Source organism: Euprymna scolopes, chromosome 13 (genome assembly GCF_053919585.1).
Source record: "Euprymna scolopes isolate OS-2025 chromosome 13, ASM5391958v1, whole genome shotgun sequence".
NCBI lineage: Eukaryota > Metazoa > Mollusca > Cephalopoda > Sepiida > Sepiolidae > Euprymna > Euprymna scolopes.
The window spans coordinates 57,650,532-57,674,857 of NC_136494.1; the positions used below are offsets into that span (position 1 = coordinate 57,650,532).

Below are 24,326 nucleotides of genomic sequence, written 5' to 3' on the forward strand. Positions count from 1 at the left end.
TCTGCCAGAATCAATGTGTTGGTGGTGCATGGCAAACCGCTGGAGTTTGACTTACTGCTGGTGATCGATGCCATAAAAGCTCTGGGAGGTGTCGTTGTCAAGCCTACAGGGTCAGTGCAGCTGGGCGGCAGGAAAAATATTAAATGCGCAGCCATTTCTATTAATGAACCGGATTTCACCGCCACCTTTGACCCTCAAAGCCGAACGTGGACCGCATCGTGGAAGTGGTCTGAGGATCACCCCCCTGAAAGGCAACACAATCGAGTGTCAGAATACCCAATGCCGGCAAAAATCCGTGAAGATTACATGCAGGAGCTCCACACCTGGATAGATAATGGTCTGCTTGTGCCGTACCCAGAGGATAAATAGGGACCCCCCCCCCAAAAGCCTAATTCCCCTGATGGTTGTGATGCAGCAGAACAAAGCCAAAGTGTGCCTGGTGATGGACTACCAGGAGCTAAATCATTATGTAGACGCATTTACAGCCAACACAGATGTTTGTGCAGCTAAGCTGCGGTGGAGACAAAAAGGTGCTAATGTGTCTCTACTGGACCTCAGGAGAGCATACCTGCAAGTAAGGGTCCATGAGACACTGTGGCCATCCCAGATTGTGGAAATTGACAGGAAAAAATACTGTCTGACCCATTTGGGGTTTGGCTTGAATGTGGCTCCCTTGATAATGAGAGCAATTGTCAGTGAAGTATTATCCCAGGAAGAAGTTGTAGGCCCACACAGCATCTGCTTACACTGATGACATTTTTGTCAATGAAGACGTGGTGCCGCGACCCGTGTAAGAAAACACCTAGCGCAGTTCGGGTTGGAGTACAAGAACCCGGAGTGGTTGAAAGACAGTGCACGGGTGCTGGGATTGGCGGTCAGGATGGAATGCAGTGAACTGCAGTGGAAGCGAGGAAATACAATTCCAGAGACTCCCAGTATTGTTACGCGATGAACAATGTTCTCCCTGTGTGGTCGACTTGTCGGGCACTTTCTGGTGTGCGGTTGGCTCCGTGTGGCTTGTGTAATACTCAGAAAGTTCGGTAACAAAGGGCTGGAATGATGAAGCGAGGGATGCTGTACTGCATCACATGATGTTCGAGACCTTAGAATCTGTGCAGCAGGACAATCCGGCCCGGGGAAATTGGTGTGTGGATGGAAAAAAACTGTATGTATGGGTTGATGCTAGCTCCCTAGCAATTTGTGCAACCTTGGAGATGCGTGAAACTGTGTTGGAAGACGCATGTTGGCTGCGACCTGAAGATGACTCTCAACATATCAACTTGGCTGAACTGGACGCCGTATTGAAAGGCATCAATTTGGCTCTTCAGTGGCAGGGCAAGGTGCTACACATAAAGACAGATTCTCAGACACGCTAACTGGAAAGGCACGAGTATGCACCAAAGCAGTAAGCGAGATGCTTATTAGGAGGCGACTAAGCATTCTCAAGGAGCTCATGAAAGAGTATGAGCTGACAGTGGACGTGATACCGGTTTTTATCAGCACAAAACATCGCTGACCGATTGATATGAGTACCACAGTGGTGGTTTGAGGCGATAAAAAAGAAAAACAGGCTTGACCCAGTGATCAGCGCGGTTTACACAGACGAGCTGGATGAGAGTCAAATCACAAAGGTAGTGGATATCCGGGGGTGCAACACACTACCTACTTTGTCAGGAAAAGTTGCCCAACCATGACAAAAGCAACCGTTAAAACGGTCATACGGAAATGTGAGGAATGTCAGTCCATTGACCCAGCGCCAGTCAAGTGAGAAAAGGGAAAGCTGAAATGGAATGAGAATTGGCAAAGAATTGGAATGGATATCACGCATTATGGTACCTTCCATTTTTTAACTCTAACAGACTGTGGTCCATCGCATTTCTCCATTTGGAGGAAATTGGTAAGGCAGGACTCAGCAAGCGTGATTCATCAGTTGGAGGCAGTGTTCCTTGAACGTGGTTCGCTGCATGAAATCCTTTTAGACAATGACACAGCTTTCTGCAGCAACGCGTTCCAAGCATTTGCACATAAATGGGGAGTTCACTTGCAAATCCGTTGTGCATACACTCCAGCCAGGAATGGCATAGCAGAGCGATGTCACCGTACAGTAAAATGAATAGCGGCTAGAATGCACTGTCTCATACAGGAGGATGTCTACTGGTATAACATCATACCCAGAGACGACGTATCTCCCTTCACTGCGCCTGCCAACAGGATTTATCGATATGAAGTTCGAGTAAAGGAGACCAATATCGCAACTGCATCCTCAGGTCCCAAAAACAGCTCTTACCAGGTTGGAGATCGCATGTGGGTCAAAAGACCGCAAAATCGATGTACCACGAGGTTCGGCAAGGGTGAGGTGACCAAGGTAATCAGCCCTCAATCGATTTTGGTGGACAGTGTAACTCACCACATGAAGGATCTGCACCCTCGCCATTATGCTGTTACATCGGAGGAAGAGGAATACTCAGACAGTATGATGTCTTCTGAAAAGACAGAGAGTATTATGCAGAATGACGGAGAGGATTTTGAGCCAGATCATACACATACTGCAGAAGCGGAAGAAGGACCACCCCTCTTACACCAGACAAAAAGGCTCGCCACCAGACTGACATCTTTGTGATCATGAGATCAGGGGGGGAGTGTAGCGGAATTTGCAATAACTGAAATGGAGGTAAATAAAGAGCTTACCTTGGATACGTCTGTTGTTGTGTTGAGGGCAGAGGGGAAGGAAGTGGAAGAGAGTTCCAAGATGGCGTCCATGGGTTTTTATTGGCGTTGAACCCATGCAATTCTTGCAGAATCGTGTGTGCTCTCGCGCGATTATGCAAATATATAATTCCCGGGTGCTATAAAGGCAGGAAGCTGGGAAGCAGTCAGGCAGTGTCCTGCAGATTGTGTGTAGGTGGTTTTGGCGGTTTGATTGTTCTTTGTGATCAACCACAATCTGCGAGAAGCGAATTTTCTTCTGCCTTTTTTCTGTCTCCTTCTTCTTTCTCTACAGTCATTACAGCCAAGAAATCTCTCTCTTCTAGAGGTGGGCGGTGCAGGGCGAACCTGACTATTTCCTATCCTTGTTCCTGACTTTTGCTTACTACATTTTGCTAGTAAAAGGAGGTGAAAATTTGCCAACATAAAAATGTAAATGTATATATTTTTTAAAACTATTTTAAAGAAATTTAAAATGTATTTTATGATTAAAAATTAATTACAAACATTTTTAAAATGAATTTTTGTTTCACATTTAAACTTATATTTTAATATAAAAAACAGATTCTTTTAATAAATAAAGAGTATTATTAATATGCTATTATTACAGGTTAACACGCGCAGCTAAATTACCTCTCCCCTACCTGCCCAAACAAAAATGAGATTCTACTTTTTAAGGTGATTACATGTGAAAAACTTGGCAGAAAAATATAATTTATTTTAGAATGGGAGATCACTCATAAATTTAACATAAAATGAGCCCCATTCTGGAGTTATTCTAGCATTTTAGAGCAGTTAACCAAAAAATATTTTGCTCTGGGAAATAAATTCTGCGCATTTAATTTAGAGAGTACTTTTTTAAGCAATTATGTATGGTTTTATGACCTATGACCTTACTACTAGTTGGATTTATGGTTACTGGTAAAAGAGTTAATGAGCAGTTCTAAAAATTTGAGGATCATTTTATGTTAAATTGGTATACAAACTTAATTCTTATTCTAAATTCCATAGTTATTTTTTTCTTCTTCTGACAAATTTTCAGGGTTTCACATGTAATTGGTTAAAAAAAGTAGAATCTCATTTTGGAGGGCGAAGAGGGTATTATTAATTTTGCATGTTCCTATTTATTAGTCTCTATATGACAGAAGAGTTAAATACAAGGTCAGTTTTGAATGGAAAGAATCCCACTCTTCAAAAAGAGGAGCAGAACTTTGAATTGGGACAAAAATAAAAATTGTCTCAGTATAGAAGGATTTCTCCTTCACTGACTGAGGACAGAAAATATAAGGTGTAATATCACAACAGATAATTATAATTAAACCTAAAAAGTGTCCAACAAAATTTTTATTTTGTTGGCTATAATTTTTTTTATAGATTTTTCTGTAATTCTTGGTTAAGTGAAATACAAACAAGTAAAGTCGAGGGAATGTTCCTCTGAAATTTCATAATTTGACATTTTAAAGCAGCTTTTTATTAAATCAAAACTAAATATAACATTTGCTGACTTATTAACCTGTCAACCATACACATACACAAATTATATATATATATATATATACATATATATATATATATAAAAGCGAAAATGTATGTACGTATGTATGTATGTGTGTTCGCTTTTTCTGTATGTCAACAAAAGGTTTTTTTCAGAGAAGCGGTCGCTCGCTTCACAACTTTTTAAAACTTTTTATATCACATATAAATCGTAATATATCACAGTTAACAACGAAGCTCGCCTGTCTATTTAATTTGCTTGATTTCGGGAAAATAAATATTCAATAATATATATATATATATATATATATATATATATATATATATATATATATATATATATATATATTCAACAATATATATATATATATATATATATATATATATATATATATATATATATACACACATACACATTTCTTTATTTGTATAAACATTATTTAATAAATAAAGAAATTTATATTGTTATACCCTGTTGTACTTATAAACACTGAAGTTTCATTGAATTTACATCTAGGAAACAAAAGCAATACAATCAATACTATATCTATATATAAATATATTAGTGATGGGACAATTTCAATATTTTCCTTGATTCTGATACAATTACTGATTCTGCTTTAAATTTTCAATTCTGATTCTTTTAAAATCTCTTAATATGTAGTTGTAAAGTTTTTTTTTATTACTTTCTTTTCAGATTTCCATAAAAACATATGTATTTTATGCATATATTTTCTCAAACGTGAAACATACACTTTTTAAGTGATCTATGGATTTTAATTTTACTGGAAATGCCAAATCAATACTTATTCATCATTTTATCTTTAGTACCAGTAATAGAAAACAAGGGTTTTTTTTTTTTTTTTTTTTTTTACATAGGCATCACCACATTATCAAGGCCCAGAGGCCACTCAAGGATAAGGGTTAAAGAGTGTACAGTAGAAATTGGACAATATAGTAATCATTAGTAATGAAAATTTGGTAAATTTGATAACTTATATGGAACGGCTCATCAAGAACTTATTTACTTTAGACTTGAAGACAACCATATTGTAGTCAGCCGGAAAGCAGGAAAACGGAAGACAATTCCACAGGCGTGCAGTTCTAAGAAAGAAGCTTTGTTCATGGAATCTACGTTTACGTTTAGGCACGGATAAAGAGTGGGGGGAATTATTGATAGTGTTTACAGCTAGACGAGTGTTTCTTGTGAAAGTTTGGCGAGGGGGGACCATAGATTGAAGCTCAGTCGAACACTTTCCATGAAAATAACGATACATCAGAGACAAACTCGCAACATCTCTTCTGTGAGATAGAGGTTGCAAGGAGGAGAAAAGGACATCTCCTACGAGGCTACGAAGTCTATTTTGAACTCTATCAAGGCAGGACAAGTCCTTTCTAGCAGTTCCTGCCCAGATGTGGCAACAGTATTCCATCCTTGGACGTACCTGGCTCTTATATAGATAAAGAATAGCATCAGCAGTGAGATATTTACCAGATCGATAGAAAGAACCCACCATTTTTCCAGCGGCCTTGGCAACAGATTTGATGTACGTGTTCCATTTAAGATTAGGAGTAATGGTCAAACCCAGAAGCTTGTCAAAACTTGAGGCCTCCTGAAGACGAGAGCCATTCATTTCAATTGATGCCAAATGTGGATTAGAATGTTGATGATGTAAAGAGAGAAGCTTGGTTTTAGATGCATTAAAAGTAACCAGCCACTCCTTTCCCCATTGTACTACGTGCTCAAGATCAGAGGAGAGAGAATTGGAGAGAACTTGGTCGTTTACTGTCTTAGATGTGCTACCATAAATGGTAGTGTCGTCAGCATAAATGTCTACAAATGATGTAAGGATGTGATTTGGAAGATCATTAATGTAGATCAGGAAAAGAGTTGGGCCCAGGATGGACCCCTGAGGGACACCGGCATTAATACTGTGAGCTTCTGATTTTTGCCCCTCAACTACTACTCTTATGAACCTATCAGAAAGAAATGATTTAATAATTGAGAAGACTTTTCCAGCTATACCATAGCTAGCGATCTTATGAAGTAAACCTTTATGCCATACCCTATCAAAGGCTTTAGATATGTCAAGAGCAATTGCCTTAGAAAGATTGCCACCGTCGAGAGATTTGCTAATCCTATGAGATATAACTGTAAGCACATCTGCTGTAGATCTAGCAGAACGGAAACCATATTGAGTGTCACTAAGAAGGTTATTTTTGTTGAGATGGTTGATTACTTCTGTATTTAACACAGATTCTAGCAACTTACTCATGACGCACAGGAGACTTATTGGCCTGTACTGAGAGGGGGATGAGCGATCACCTGAATTCTTAAATACAGGGCATACTGATGAGATTTTCCAGGGAGATGGGAAACTATTCTCCTTAAGACAACATTTAAACAGTTTTGTAAGTATGGGCGCTAGTTGAGGTTGAAGTTTTTTGAGTACTATAATTGGAATACCGACAGGGCCAGTTGCTTTACTGGAATCAAGGTTTTTGATTAGCTTGGCAACATCACATACAGATATACGTATATCACATAGCGTGTTTTCTGATACAGGAGGAAATATTGGGGGTTGGCGGCCTTGGTCGCAAAGGGTAGAATTAGCTGCAAAGTTCTTGACAAAGAGTTTGGCTTTGTCTGATGCTGACGAGATTACCTCAGGTCCATTGATAATAGTTGGGATGGAGCGCACGCTTCTGTTCAGGATTCTGTTTGCTATTTGCCAAAACTGGTGGGAACCAAGCCGCTGCTCAGCTACTTTGGACTTCACAGATTGAGCATACAACTCTCTTGCGTTCCTTATTACTTTCTTACAATGGTTGCTGGCAGTCCTGAAAACGGCTTTAGTTTCCATACATCTATTACGTTTGAAGCAGTGGAAAAAGTGATTTCTGTGCGCAATGGCAGCAGCACATTCTGGAGAGAACCATGGCTGGCTGTTAGGTTTTTGCTGAAACTTTTTAGAGGGTATGAAATGGTCAATACCTACAATTAACCATTCAGTCAGGTCTAATACGATAGAGGACACATCCTTTTTAAACATGGAATGCAGAGGTAGATCAGATATAAATGTACGGAAGCTATCCCAGTCAGCCTTAGTGTATCGATATACTGTACGATGGAGAGGTACATCTGGGGACTTATTACATTTCATTTTCATCTTAATTGATACAACAGAGTGGTCGGAAGATCCAAGAGGCGACAGAACAGAAACTGAACATAGTTCAGGGCAAGTTGTGAGAAAAAGGTCTAGTAGGCTCGCATACTGGCCGTCATTGTCGGGCACACGGGTGGGTTCCTGAACAATCTGAGTGAGGTCATAGGCAATGGAGAAATCATGATAGAACCTCCCCTCATCATCGGTCTTGTTTGAGTGGGTCAACCATTCGACATTGTGAACATTGAAGCCTCCACATACGTGTATGTTAGCTGAAGGATAAGCAGATAGGACTTGGTCAATTTTCTCAGATATGCTTTGAAAGATAGTAACTCCGCTGTTGTGGGGGCGATAGAGAGTAAATATAAATGCAGTAGTGTGAGCTAAAGCAACCCGGAAGCACATATAGGGTAAGTTAGGATCTTCCCTGGAGATGTCCCTCCCACATGGAAAGCTATCTTTAATATAGGCACATATTCCATGCCCATGGCAATCTTGGGGGTCAGATTTAGAAGTTAAGTTAGAGTATCCTGTAATTGCAAACTCTTCTAGGGAAATAGCCTGTCCAATGCCAGTTTCACTTAAAAATAAAAGGTCTGGTTTAGTCTCCTGTAATTGGGTTTCAACCTCTGGAAGGTTAGAACGTAGACCCCTGATGTTGGAGAAGGAGACATGGTAGTAGGGGTCTACGTTGGAAGTTGGAGAACCGGGTTTAATCGTGTATTTTTTCTTGAAACTTGTCATGATGAAATTTTGGAATTTGTGGACTAGGTCGTCAGATTTACTTAGAGCAGGACAGAGAGGGGAAACTAAGAGAGAAAAAGAAACAAAGAATTTTTTTTTTTTTTTGTAGCTAATGATAAGGTAAAGCCGTAACAATTACCCACTAGTATGGCATCGAGAGGTCCAGAATCCATTCACCAAATGGCAATACAGCAGCCCCAGTACTTTGCACCTGTTGATAGGACAGCCTCCTTAGTGGTTAATCCAAGGTTCGGGTCCCTGACTATCATGCAAAAATTCACCTCTGGACCAAATTATAGTAGGTTTGCCACATACAAATTTATTATGTCTAAACTTTTACCCACCATTTTATGTAACTTTTGAACGCCGTTACAGACACATTTATTTGTTATTATAAAATCCTATCTTATTTCCTACGAGCAACATCATCACGATTGCCAAGATTTATAGACAAAGTAGTTCATATTTTCCCCATTACCTGAAAAGTCCTCCCCCTCTCCAAGTCAAGACCGGGTAAATATATAACCATTATAACTATTGACCTGACACCCTTACTAACTGGATTAAATACTAATATACATACAACTACCATTACACTTCACTATTCGAAAATAATGATTTCTCCGACTAACATTCTCATTGCCTGTGACTATGACATTCTAATAATCCAGATTATACACAATCATACACTAAACGAATACATCAGCCCTTAATCAATATAGCCACTCAGTCCCCACGCATTGTTTTAAATCATTTATATTTTCCTATTGTCGCTTTTCCTCTACTTTAGAGACTAATGTTTACAAAAATTAACCATAATAACATTTAGCTTAGTTACACAAACAAAATAGTCGTAACTTTCATATAAATACGTTAGCGCAGTTACCTAAGGTGATGTTTACATCTACTGCAAATACCGTTGCTTCATTTGTTCAGCATCATAAATTATTTTTTTGTTTTTTTGTTTTTTTAATATAGTTGTTTTTTTGTTTAGTTCTCTTTTCAGGAATCATTTTCCAGACTGCTCAGACATTAACTTTTTTTTTTGCAGGTACTTTTTTACCTTAACACCAACTACACCAGTTCCTTTAAACTGACGACTTCTATGGGTTTTAGACTCTGCTGAATAAGACAATCTATTTTAACTTTGACGGAGACAAGTAGTTTTTGAGATAATTACATCCACTATGCACTGTAATTCACTGTCCTGCATATGTGTGATAAAAAAGTGTACTTCTCTCTGCACGACACTGCCACCCACCTCCACTTGGGGGAGGGGGGGGTCTTTGCGGGTGGGTATGCTGGCAACATGTATCAAGGTTGAACTTGGGGTAAATACTTTGACAGTCCCCCCGTTCACTCAGAAAATGGGGTGTCTATTCTGAAAGCTGTTCTTACCATGGTGAGGTTGGTCATGTCTATTCCATACGACATTCTTACCATGACAATGTAAAAAATAAACTACGGTTGTTGTTGATGGCCAATCCCCAATGTCTATTGGGGATTGGCCATCAACAACAACCGTACTTTATTTTTTTACGAGGAGAGGACATGGTGGTTAACAAATCTTGCTAGTATATATATATATCTCCCCAATATCTCTGGCATTGATGGAGAGGAAAATAAAAATTGCTGCTTTGGTTTCAAATGATCTGAAATAACAACAAGGGGAGACTTGATTTCAAATATTTCTTATATGTTATATCTCCCCTTTTTTGGAAATAGAGTATAATTATGAATATCTCCAGTATCAAATAATTCTTATACACTGTGAAATTTACTTTCTGTATGAAAACCAAAGAGGGGAGATATAACATCAATGCCAGAGGTTTGGGGGAAATATCAGATATTTTGTAATTCATATGCAAAACTAGGGGAAAAAAATGAATATGATTGAAACATTTTACGGCTGTAAAAAAGTGGCAAAAATGGGCTTTGGATGATGGATGATCCTTCTTAATGTGTGACTTTAAGAGCAAATGTCATATAGCCCACTACAATTCAAGTCATTACCTTTCCAACAAGCTTTTATTTGTTAAATTCTGATCAACAGTTGCTGAAATTTGGAACTTACAAAATTTCTAAAAACGATGGTAGATTATATATATATATATATATATATATATATATATATATATATATATACATATATATATATATATACACTCATAGCCAAATTGAAAATTGAAATGCTCATATCTTTGGTTCTATAGGACAAAACTACATGAAAATTTGCAGGCTTTTTGAAGATTATAATACTAATCTATGGTTAAAATTTTATGATAATTAGTAAAAAAGAACCTATATTTTCAAACTCATAAAATATGCCCAAATTTGCCTACATTTATATATATAGTGTTCTGGCAGGCCAGCTTTAGTTTTGCTGCTTTGGGATGGGCTGTTTTGGCCTTCCAGAGAGATAAGTCTTTTTACTTCTTTATTAGGAGTCTACACCAATAAAGATGATGAAAAATGTTTCTCCAGTGTTCACACTTATATTCATATAAAATGATATCTCAATCAGTCAAGTTAAGAAATAAAAAACATCTCAAGCTAGAAAGTTTAAAAGAAATGTAATTGAAAATAAAAATCAAATTCATTCAAAATTTGTGAATGATTTGTCATTTGAAAAGATTTTTGATATTTAGGTGGGCAAAAAATACTTGATACTTTTCCAAAATGTCACATTCTCTGTTAGATTGACGTCACTTGTTTTGAATAAAATTTATTTTTTTATGTTTGTCTTAATTTTTGTAAAGTTTCACACTCTCATTTATCTGAGTTTGCATATTTAAAAGTAATTTGATGTTCAAAATCCAAACCATAACATTTTCAAAAGCCAATAATTATGGACATCTAACTGTAAATATGAATATCAAATGCCCTCTTAAAAAAATAACTGCCTTAATCCTACCTCTAACCCAAGGTATGAGTGGTAAGCCTCTCTTAAAACCTTCTATAACCTTAGCAATAATGCTAAGTCTGAGTGGAAAGCTCCCTACGTAACAAAATTCCTCTGTAAGCCACACATAAGCCTCTAAAAAACAAAAAACAAAAAAAAATCATCCTTCCTTAAAGAAAAATACACATGATTTATCTCTCATAAAAAATAAATTGGTTAACTGTCATAAAACACTAGAATGGCCTCAAAATGGTGGATTATTTTACATTAAATTTATGTGAAACTAAACTCACACTCTTAAATTATTAAACAGTTTTTGTTCTGTTTCTGTCAAGTCTTCAGGATGTTCACACAATTTTTCTTAGTCCTACCATTAACCCAAAGTTTGAGCGACAAGCCTCCCCATCCTCCTATAATTTTTTTTTTTTTTTTTACACAATGATCACCACTTATCAAGGCCCAGAAGCCACTCAGGGATAAGGGTTATTGCAAGTACATTACGTTAGTGTGGAGATTTGATGAAGTGTTTACTTAAGGGGGCGGTTCATTAGGAATTTGTTAACATTGGACTTGAAGACATCCAAGTTGTAGTCCAGTGGGAAGCAAGCAGACGGAACAGAGTTCCACAGGCGTGCAGTTCTAAGAAAGAAGCTTTGTTCATGGAATCCGCGTTTTGATTTAGGCACAGATATAGAGTGGGGGAAATTTTTCACAGTGAATTCAGCTAGACGGGTGTTTTTTGTGAAAGATTGGCGAGGGGGGACCAGAGATTGGAGTTCAGACGAGCACCTGCCATTACTCAAAGCCCTTTTAAAATCACACATAATCATCTTAAAGTTGTTCAAGATGTTTACATGTAATTGCCTAAAAAGGTAAAATCATTTTCAAACAGTCCTAGATTTATTACATTTCAATTTTTTGTACATAAAATGCATTACAATTCAACTTTGAGTTCTCTAACTTCTTTTCTATTAATAGATAAATGGCATTTTTAAGGAATTGCAGTATATTTATGTGCACTTCCTCCAGATTTTTTGGAAACCATTAATTTCTGGAGATTTTCAGTGGCATATTTTACTTCTTTGCACAAAAATTTAGCAAAAAGCCCCCATGGTCTTAAATATAGGGGAAAATATCCAAACGTGTGAGACACAAAAATAGTCATAACTTCTTTAATTTTAATTGGATTTTAAAAATTTAAAAAGATTCTTTCTTAGCTCACCAAGCTCTTTCTGTGTATGCCATTATGCGAATGTTTTAAGCCATTTAATTTTTTTCTGGTGTATTGCTACTCATTGTAACCAGGTTCTCAGGAAAACAGCTTATATGTAAAAATAGGTAGTGCATCTTGACGCTCATGTTGTAGTTCAGGTTTCTGAAAGCAGTTAGCATGATGTTGACCAGTTCTACATAGTTTCTGACCTTATTGCTGCAAACAAAGTTCTCCACTATTAGAAAAAAATGCCTTTCATGATTCCAGTTCTTTTTCATTCATAGATTTTTTAACTGGATCTCTGATGAGCTGCTAGATCTGAGGACTGTCAAAGATGCAGCTTTCAACTTCTCCATGATCAAATCCTGGAAAAGTCTGGCACACATAAATGAAGCAGACATCATCATGGTGAACTGCTTGATTAAGCTGAGCTTGATGTGCAGCAGAGGGAGAAGTATTCCGTTTCTGTACACCAGAGGGTCATTGATGCCATTCCATTTTTTGCAAGGCATCAATTCTTCTTGCACAAGCCAGTCCTTCTTTGCGTAATGCTGAGTACTAATTTTTGAAGGATTTCGAGGTTTTATGACTTCAAACTGATCCCTTTTTGACAAAGTCACCCAGAACTATCAAACCTGAATAATTCTTTTTTTTTTTTAACATGGTAGTCACCACTTATCAAAGCCCAGAAGCCACTCGGGAATAAGGGTTATTGTGTGTACAGTAATCAATGGGATAATGTCGTAGTAATCGTTAGTAATGGAGATTTGATAAAGTATCTTACTTAAGGAGGCGGTTTATCAGGAATTTGTTTATGTTGGACTTGAAGACATCAAAGTTGTAGTTAGATGGGAAACAGGCAAACGGAAGAGTTCCACAGGCGTGCACCTCACCTTTGTTCATGGAATCTACGTTTTGATTTAGGCACAGATAAAGAATGGGGAAAATTATTAACAGTGGTTTCAGCTAGACGAGTGTTTTTCGTGAAAGATTGGTGAGGGGGGGGGGCAGAGATTGGAGCTCAGACGAGCACTTGCCATGAAAATAACGATAAAACAGAGACAGGCTCGCAACATCTCTTCTGTGGGAGAGAGGTTGCAGGGAAGAGAAAAGGGCATCTCCCACTAAACCACGAAGTCTATTTTGTACTCTGTCAAGGCAGAATAGGCTGTTTTTAGCAGCTCCTGCCCAGATGTGGCAACAGTACTCCATCCTTGGACATACTTGGCTTTTATATAGATAGAGAATTGCATCAGCAGTGAGATATCTTCTGGAGCGGTAGAAGGATCCTACCATTTTTCCAGCGACCTTGGCAACAGACTTGATGTACGTGTTCCTTCTAATCAAAATTATTCAACATGGCATTTTACTCCCACCACCTTCTAAAATTCTTCACACATGTGAACAAAAACGTAAAAAACGATATGTGGCCATAGTTCAAAGATTTGATAGAGCAAAACCAATGTGATTTTTGGATTCAGCACATCAGATTCATCCTTAATCAGCTGAAAAAAATGAAGACAAATTTGTTATTGACCAGTGTTATTTTTATTTGATTGAAGGTTGACAACTCATTTGCTAATCTGAGTGCATTTCTCCTTTCATGCATGCAGTTTTGGGTTATCAAATGTGAAAAAAATAAACTGCCCAAGAAGTGGCAAATTTCAACCTGGTGTATCTTAATCATTAGACAAAAATGATTGGTACATGTGCAGTTTACAGAATGTACTGAAATAATAATGTTATCTATAAATATAAAAGCGAAAATGTATGTATGTTTGTATGTGTGTTCGCTTTTTCTGTATGTCTACAAAAGGCTTTTTTCAAAGCGGTCGGTTGCTTCACAACTTTTTAAAACTTTTTATATCACATATAAATCGTAATATCTCACAGTTAACAACGAAGCTCGCCTGTCTATTTAATTTGGTCGATTTCAGGAAGATAAATACTCAATATTTGTCGCTCGCCGCATGTGGGTTAGTCTTTTTCCTATAACATCTTGGGAAGCATTCCCGCAGTAAATGATACTATGCCGCAGTCAAACTTGACCTCATTAACTCCTTATAACGGGCACCTGCCAAATCCAAGTAATTAAATAAATTCAAACGTGTTTCTGTTAGCATCTCGCAGTGGGGCAATCGTTAACGTCGCACTTTTTTTTTTTCACACTTTGATTTACAACTTTACCTCAATGGTTCGGGTTCGATCCTTATCTACCAAAACATTTTTTAACCCCCATCCCCACCCCCGCAGTTTCCACACACACCTTCAAACAACCGGGCAACGCCGGGTACCCCTCACTAGTTGTTTAGAAAGTAATTCTTAACGTGAGTGGGGGAAGGATAACTATTTTGTCCTTTTACCAAACAATTTAATAAAAAAAAATATTGTAAAAATTGAATTTAATTTGAAAATCCTATCTAAAACAGTAGCACAGTCAGTAAACTACATGACACCAAATTATTTGAAAGGGAAAACAGTTGGAAAATTATAAGTCAAACACTATTTTGCTTCAGCTACTCATCTGTGACCTATTTGCGTTAAAAGATAAATATTTTATAGATGTTATAAGCATTTAAAAGTTTGAAAATTAGTGGGGGATGCACAGAAGAGACGTTGCGAGCATGTCTCTGCTTTATCATTTTTTTATGGCAGCTGCTCATCTGAGCTCCAATCTATGGTTCCCCCTAGCCAAACTTTCATTAAAAACACTCGTTTAGCTGAAACTACCATCAATAATTTTCCCCACTCTTTATCTGTGCCTAAATTTAAACATAGATTCCATGAACAAAGCTTCTTTCTGTACATCTGTGGAATTCTCTTCTGTTTTCCTGCTTTCCAGCTGACTATGGTTGTCTTCAAGTTCAACGTAAACAAGTTTTTGATGAGCCATCCCCTTAAGTAATCCAATTTGCTAAATTTCCACTACTCACTATTATTACAATACTGTCCCATTAACTACTGTACACTTATTAACTCTTATCCTCAAGTGGCTTCCAGCACTTGATACGCAGTGACTCCTTTGTAAAAAAATAAATAAAAAATAAAATAAAATTTTTAAAAAAAACAACAATTCTTTGAGCAAATTTCTGTCCAACAACTATCCGTTTGTGAAGCACATAGTTTTTTTTTTAAGTCCAATATTAACAAATTCTTTACTCTCTTAAATTTATCTAATTTCTGGTCAATCTCTACCATAGTTATTTCTGTCCTGACAAACTTGTTAATACTTATCCTCAAGTGGCCAATGTTATATCATTAGGACATTAGAAAAAAAAAGTTGACCAATTGGTACTCATAGAGAAAGTACCATACTAGTTTTTATTTTATAGTATTTTCAATTAAATTCAAGTTTTACAGTAGCTTTCATTGGTACTTTTCATTGTGCAGAGAAGGTACCATACTGAAATAATAAAATTACTGTTTAAAAAACAATTCTTAACATGGAGAGAGGAGGGTGTTCTGTAACTATTCTGTATTTCACTACAATAAAACTTGAAATTAACTTGACAATACTATAAAAAAAATAGCATGGTACCTTCTCTACATAAGCACCTTTTGTTTATTAAATTGTTAGGTGAAAGTACAGAAAAGTTACAAAGTCCCCATCCATCCACATGTTAAGAATGGGTTTCTAAATAACATTATTATTTCATCAGAGTACTTTCTCTGTAAGTAGCGACCACTTTTTTAAAATTTATCTTAATTGTTAAATAAATAAATAAATAGAGCTTAAAATGTCTAGAAGTGTAAGCCATTTTGAGTTTCAGAACAGTTTCAGATGGTTCGCTGTTACACACAAGTCCTGGTAGGTGACTTGTTTGTAGTAGACAGTTCCACAGAACAAAATATTCTTACCGTGTCGAAACGGGGAAAAGAACATGTGAAATTGCTCCAGAAAAGGTTTAATATTTATGAAGCAATTCTGGTTTCTGATTGGTTGGTAGTAGAACGTAAATTAATTTGATTCGTCAGTTCTTAGCAGCATCGTTTATAAATAGAATCGTCCGACTGTGTGGGATCATACCCCATTAAAAGGTCCAAAATATTGCAACAAAATGCTTATAGTACAGCACAATCACGTTGACACACTGGTTCTCGCCAGATCACCAAAGTTAAACAATGTTGAGCCTGGCCAGTACCAGATGGGTGACCATTTGGGAAGGCTAAGCTCTGTATGTACCTTCTGGGAAGGTTGGGCATGGGGCCAGCTGCCTCACCCTGTAAAAAAGACTCCTCGCTACAAAAGCATCTACAAAAAGTTGTAGATGGCCTATGCCCTCCAGGGCTATGGTGGTGGTAAAATGCTTATAATTTTATTATTTTTGAATACAAATAAGTATATTAAGCAAATGTTTGAATTCGCATCATCTGGAGCACTTCCACAGTTGAATTTCGGAAGTTGCCTTTAAACATTTTTTTTTTTAATTTTTAAATACACACCTGATGCGCCAAATAAAAGCGCAGTTTTAGTTTACAATGATTTTTTTACACAAAAGAATGGATTACTTCTGTCGCTAATTCAAGTGAATTTTTTTCACTTTATTCCTGCAGAAAGCATTCTTGGAAACTCATACTTTCTGTGAATGAATTCCTAATTATGGAGAGTTTGAATTCCTAGTCAGGAACTTGTAAGAGAAATTAATGATTCAGCTCAAAAGTCATGGAATTTATAAGAACCTTTCAACTAATACGGAAATACAATAATTAATCAAACTCTAGTCTAATACCTCACAGCTGCTAAACTTCTGTCCAACCAAACGTATGGGCTTAGGTAAGCCCGTTCTACTGCACATATCCTAATTGTAATCTCTGAACGTATATAGCATGCACTTCTGAACGTATATAGCATGCACTTCAGATTAAAATAACCTGCTAGAAATTTATGAGAACAGTTCATGGAAGATGTACAAAAAAGAATCCTGTGTAGGGCTGCTGGGTAACCATTTCTGTAAAGACTACCAACTAACAACCCTGCGTTGTTTCTTCTCTCGATGGTGATCCCTGTGTTATACTTATATGAAACGTTGAATTCTGGGTATATCTGCCTGGCGTTGAGTGAGGGTTTGGCGTAGATGCAGGTGCCCCGAGTATTGGTTGTGAAAAGATCATAGCCTATTCAATGTAAGCATATCTGGTATATGCCCTATCTTGGGTTTGATTTTTGTAAGGATCATAATGTCATAGTCGTTAGTGTGAGCAAGAATAGTAAGCTCATTATATTTGCTCATCAAAGTATTCTCTACATTGGTGTAGTATACTGAAAGGTTTCCTATGGTGTGTGTAGTCCAAGTTTGTGGCCTTGAAGGTATTTTTATGATCTTTGATTTTGCTATGCTGCTGGGGCCTGGATTGGGTGCCTACTCTATGATCCTGTTCTGCTTGATGACACAATGCTTGGTGGGGTCTTCCCTCCAAACCTCCAGGAGCTGGGCCAACAAGTTTTTTGAGGCAACCTGCTGGTTCTTGGTTAGATCAGGTCTTATGTATACTCTGCTTTAAATCGCATTGGCACTATTTTGTAATTCGTGGATAATATCTGCTTTTTTTCATCAAGAAATTCCAGCTCAATTTCAGTGGTCTTCTTTTTCCCCTGCTAAGAAGTCTTAGACAGGTACCCTTGCTTATCTTCACTGTCAGTTTGAACTCTTGCTTGATCATCTCTTGGATAGCTTGGGTGTCCTCCTCTGGTGTGTCTGATTCTGGAAAGTTAAAAACAATCAGGTTCAGCTTCCTTTGTTCTAGGTCTTCAAGCTCCTCTAATCCCTCTCTAAGGCTCTGCTGCCCACACCCAATGTAAACAGAATTTTTGTGAAACATTAAACGGTTCTTCTGCTTGATTAATGTCAGCGCAGTACTTACAGAAAAATGGTTAATTAAACTGCAAAAGCACCTGTGAAAAACTATACAAGTTCTATAATTGAAATACTCCTTTCAAAAAAAATTAATAAAAATAAAAAAAATAAAAACATGTGAAAACTTAATCTTTTAGCTGTATGCTAATCAACCAAGTCTCTGACAAGTACATGTATTTGGTGACTTCAATGTTCAATACAGTAATTGGCTTGGATTTTCTACTTACACAAACGCAATTAGTAGCATAATACATAGCTTTTCTATATCTCATTCACTATTACAGACAGTTACGTAGCCGACATGTTTCCCAGATCAGCAAAATCAATATGCCTCACTTCTAGATCTATTTCTGACTACAGTTCTCGGGGATTGTGTAACGAATGCTCGTAGCACACTCAGGAATGCTGATCATGCTGTAATAATGGTAGAAATCACCCTTAATTCTCAACCCGAAAACTGAAGAGCCATTGCTCAAAACAATAAGGTATTATAAGAAAGTTGACCGAAAAGCCATCAGGGATCTCATCAGAGATGCCCCATGGGGAAATATATTTTCTCTTCTCACTAAACAATGCGCAAATAAGACCACTGAATGGTTTAAACAGCAATTGAAGCACATGTTCCCATGCGGAAATTCTTTCCCTAATGGTTTACTTCTACTTGTGCAGCTGCCATTGCTCAAAGGCAGCATGCATACTGCAGATTTAAAGTACAAACAGGCAAAAGTATATAGAAGCTAGAAGTAATTGCACCAGCTAAGAGACAAAACCACCAGGAAACGCATTGAAGCACAGAAATTAGGAACCAGTGATTTCTGGAAAATCTACAACAGTGTAGTAAATAATGGGCAATCAACAATTCCCCCATTATTCAACAATCATAAGGCTGTTTGCACAGCAACCGAAAAGGCTAACATGCTTGCCAGTCAGTTTGCCTCAAACTTTACATTAGGCCTAGCAAACCACTCCCTCCCTGACTTTCCTTTGCGAACAAACGCCATACTGGAGGAGCTGAAAATTACCCCTTCTCAGGCACATGAGATCATAAAAAACCTAGACACCTCAAAAGCATGTGGACCTGATCTCATCCTGGCTATGCTATTAAAAAAAATGCTCTGCTGAGGTTGCTCCGGTCCTCTCAAAACTTTACAACAAATGCCTTAAGGAATCTTGCTTTCCTGACTGCTGGAAAACTGCTTCTGTGGTACCAGTTTACAAGAATTCTGGCAAAAGAACTGACCCATTAAATTATCACCCCATTAGCTTCCTCCCACTTTTCGCAAAAATATTTGAGTCCATAATTAACCAAGCCCTAGTCCATCACCTTACAGCTGCTAAACTTTTGACCGACCAACAATATGGATTTAGACAAGCCCGTTCCACATCAGATATCTTAACTATAATCTCTGAACATATATACCATACATTGGACAAAGCAGCGGAGGGTAGAGCGGTAGCCCTAGATATATCCAAGGCTTTTGACAGGGTATGGTACGATGGTCTTCTCAGGAAAATCAGATCATATGGTATCACTGGATCAATGCTTAATTAAATTTTTCTCAAATAAGAGAGGAATCCAGGTTGTCCTCAAAGGTCATGCATCTAAACAATATGATATAAATTTAGGTATACCTCAGGGGTCTATCCTTGGCCCTTTATTATTCCTAATATTCATAAATGACCTTCCTGATAAAATTGTCTTTGAGATGGGTATATCTGCTGATTACACCACACTCTATAACAGGCATGAGGGGAAAACAAATGAACACATATCTAAGGAAATGGCAGAAACATTAGAGAAAACCTCCAATCTGTAGTGGAATAAAGACAAAAAAAAATGGATGGCCACATTCAATGCTGCCGAGACTAAGCTTGTTTCTTTCAAACATTTCAAGAAACCTTAACCACGAATAGCTATGGCTAAAGATTACTTGAAAATACTTCTTTCAAACTCCTCGGCTTAAAATTCACAGGGAATCTGAGTAGTAACAGACACATTGAGAGCATTGCTAGGGCCACCGCGAGGAAAGTGGGCTCTTTCTACCGTGCTAGAAAGTTACTTATGCTGGAAAGTATCCTGTACCTCTACAAGGCCACCATTTGCCCATGTATGGAGCATTGTTGTCACATTTGGGCTGGTACATCTGCTACTAGTCTCTTGCTCCTGGACAGGGTTCAAATGGGAGTCATCAACCTGATGGGTTCTGAACTGTCACCCAAGCTTCAATCTCTGTCCCATCGACAAAATGTTGCAACCCTCTGCCTGTTCTACAAATATTTTAATGGTGGACGTTTTATGAACTGCAAACCCTTGTATCCTCCCTCGACGTAAATATCCTCCAACAAACCCAACAATCAGCAAAATCCCACCCACACACAGAAATCCCTAGATGTAAGAAGGTCCTCTACTCTAATAGTTTCTTCCCCCAGAACTGCTAGACTTTAAAACCCTTCCGGGTTTCATTTTTCACAACTATAGTGAGATCCAGAAGTTCAAGTGTAATGTGAACAAACATCTTGCTGCTCAACTCCCTACATAGTATCCCTGCAACTTATGTCCCCGACAGTAGCCCTCTACATTCAAATGACACTGCCTTGTTTGGAGTGAAAATGGGATTAAAAAACATTTTTTTTTTTTTAAATTACGTAACAGCACAAAAAAGTGAACCACCTTTTTTTTTTTTTGTAAACTTTCTTATTTTAAATGTCCGCTAAAGATTCCTCTGCGATGAGACAAGTCACTTAACTATGGGTGTGTGCATGCGAACACATAATCTAAGAAAACACTACCGCTTGCACGTAGCGTTAACAAAAGCTGTGAAATGGCGCAAAATGGTCGCAAGGTCCAGGGGTTAATACCATGCAAACGGTAAATTTGTGATGGGTTTCAATGTCAGATTCAGGCTGACGTACACGAGTGCTACCCCACTAGCAAAATACGCATCGGCTCAGATGTTGAACGTTGAATGATTTTTATGATTTTATCTGTTTTTTGCTTTTTGTTTTTTGCCGGAGTTTATGTAATCATTAACAGGAAAATTGGTGAAAGTCAAAATGAAATCCGCGCTCCAGTGCAAGCAGCGCTCTGTGTGGAGCGCCGCTCCACAGCGCTGCTTGCACTGCTGCTGCACTCCACTGCAGTCTGCACCAAATTTTTGTTTTGTTTTGCTTTGTTAAACCCGGCCCAAAAAAAAGTAACTTGAAAGTTATATTTTTTAAATAAAAAATAACGCAAGTTGCAAGTATAGTAAAACTTTCATTAAACTTGAAAATATTTAAAATAGCGCGGATTCCTTTTGACTTTCACCAATTTTCCTGTTAATTAAAAAAATAAAAATAAATTTTAAAAAATAAATAAAAAACAGATAAAATCATAAAAATCATGCGCAAATTCCAAGCCAAAATAAATAAAACAAACTAGGCCACACACGCAAAAATTCTTTCCTTGTAAAAATAATGACTTCTCCCTCAATCGAACAACGTTCAACAGAGCCGATGCGACATGCGTATTTATTTCACTAGTGGAGTAGCAGCAGAACTCGTGTACGTCGCCCAATAAACATTTACAGTTTTTCGAACCAACTAAACGTTTTAATGTAATTCTAATTAAAAACACTAAAAACTTATTCAGCTAGAAGAGTGACTTATCTTGCCTTTAATAACATTTGTTATATATTGAATTTTCGGCCACTTTTTCGTACTAATGTTAATTGTAAGTTAAGCATTGTTTTTACGCAAGAAATACAATAAAAAGTGAAGTGACGCCGAAAAAAAAAAAAAAAAGATTTCACTGTAAAATAAACGACCATAAGTTTGCAAATTATCTATTACATTTAATTATCTGAACCGTGGATAGTTTTGTTTTGCTTTGTTTTTTTCAATCTGAAGTATAGCCAAATATCAACAAGTTAAAACCACGTGTTCATTTAATTCAACGTTGCCTGACATTTTACTTCAAAAAAATAAAAATACCGTAAAAATAAATAATTTTCAAATATACTTGAAGCAATGAAAATATTTCCCCGTCAATGTTGCTATATTGAAAAATAGTACTTACCTATTATTTGAAAACAAAATAAGAATCTAGTGAAAATGTTTTACATTTTTGTACGGCCTAAGAACAAGGGGAGACAATTCGAAAGGAAAAAAAGACTTTTTATTTCCAGGAAATCCATTAGATTTCAGCATTTTCTCAACAAGCAGTTCAACGTTTAAAACGCCACCCAAATTTAATGTATGCTGCTGCTTGTACATGGAGTTCAACGTTCTTGAAAAATAAGCAGTTCTTTATTTAAAATTAAACTAGGACAAAATATTCACGAGGCGGGAAGATCAAATCAGTTTTATTGCTGTCTTTTTTAATCAAAACAAAAGCAGAAACAATCTATTTTTAGTATTTATTTTGGCTGACATACACGACATACACGACACGAGTGAGGCCGAGGAGGCCCCCATAGCGAAATCGTGGCTACTCTCGGTGGCCGTGGCGAAATATACATGGGCTCCGATGTTGTACGCAATATGTTTCAGGGAGCGATTATTAACTTTGCACTTTTCCGATTTTGTTATGTTTTTGGGGGATGGTTTTTTGCTAGATATATAAATATATTTTGGTAAAATATTACATTAACGCCCGTCTCATGTACGTATATGACAAAATATTTTTTTTTTACAAGTACCAAAAAAAAAAAAAAAAAAACTTTTAGTCAATAAACAAACAAAAAAATACACTCTCACTAGATGGCCAGAAAGTGGGTGCCCATTTTAAGTTAAATTTACATCGAAAAGTGGTCAATCCACTCATTTTTTTGAAAAAGCAATTTCTTCATATCATGAAAACTATTTTAGCACACACAAATCTATAAAAAAAAATTAAAAAAAAAAAAATTATACGAACGTGAGACACGGGCCTTAAAGTAACATTTTACAACCCTGGCACACGTATGTTTTGCATAAAGACGCTTTAACGAAGCTCCCAAACAATTTCGTCTGTTTTATTTACTCATTCTTTCATTTTTTTTTTTTTTTTTTTTTACTTAAATAATTTTTCGGGTTTATTGGTACACATAGATTCGAAAAAGTTGTCAAAAAACAAATATATAACAAATAAATGTTATCAAAGGCAAGATAAGTTACTTTTCTACCAAACTGGATATAATTTTCGTGTTTTTATTCAATTTAACATGTTTATTCAGCTCAAAAACCATACAGTGTTTACCGATGTATTGGAAAATTCAAGATGGCGGCCGATTCTCTCTTTAACACGGTAAGTTTGGAAAAAGGTGTAATAAATAAAAAATCGGTTAAAATACTGTTAAAAACTCGCTCAATATATGTTACCGTGACATAGGTTGACATATATTCGGCGGGTTTTTAATAGTATTTTGTATAGTTTTTTTATTTATAACACCTTTTCCCAAACTTACGGTGTTAAAGAGGGTGTGAGACGCCATCTTGAATTTTCCAATACATCGGTAAACACTGTATGTTTTTCGAGCTGAATAAACATGTTACATTGAATAAAAACACGAAAAATATTTGGTAGAAAAGTAACTTATCTTGCCTTTGATAACATTTATTTGTTATATATTTGTTTTTTGACAACTTTTTCGAATCTATGTGTACAGTAATACAAACTCAATTTTTCTTTAACTTAAATAATTTTAGTTCATTTTCTTTCATTTTTTCATGCGCGTTTTTTTTTTTAATAAAAATTGATGATTCTGCACTTTATGACCCGCGCTATTTTTTTCAATAGTATTTTCAAGTTGGGGTTTATATTACTGTACACATAGATTCGAAAAAGTTGTCAAAAAACAAATATATAACAAATAAATATTATCAAAGGCAAGATAAGTTACTTTTCTGCCAGGGCTGCTGCAAGAAAGGTGGGCTCTCTCTACCGTGCTAGAAAACTACTAACACCCGAAAGTATCCTGTACCTCTATAAGGCCACCATTCGCCCACGTATGGAGTATTGCTGCCACATCTGGGCTGGTGCATCTGCTACTAGTCTCTCGCTCCTTGACAAGGTTCAAAAGAAAGTCGCAAACCTGATAGGCCCTGAACTGGCATCTAAGCTTCAGCCTCTGTCCCATCGACGAAATGTTGCATCCCTCTGCCTTTTCTACAAGTATTTTAGTGGTGAATGCTCTGACGAACTGCAATCACTTGTGCCCCCACGACGTGTGCACCCTCGACAAACCCGACAGGCTGCTAAATCCCACCCCCACACTGTAGAGATC

The 24,326-nt window shown here is 37.0% G+C and overlaps 1 protein-coding gene across 1 annotated transcript in view; it reads right to left on the bottom strand.

Annotated features, from left to right (window-relative positions):
* Positions 1-22,266, bottom strand: part of LOC145292040 (uncharacterized) — a 70,473-nt gene extending 48,207 nt beyond the window's left edge. Inside the window, exon 1 of the mRNA XM_080138064.1 lies at positions 22,139-22,266. The gene's annotated coding sequence lies outside the window, so the exon portion shown is untranslated. The remainder of the gene's footprint in view (positions 1-22,138) is intronic.
* Positions 22,267-24,326: the final 2,060 nt, after the last annotated feature.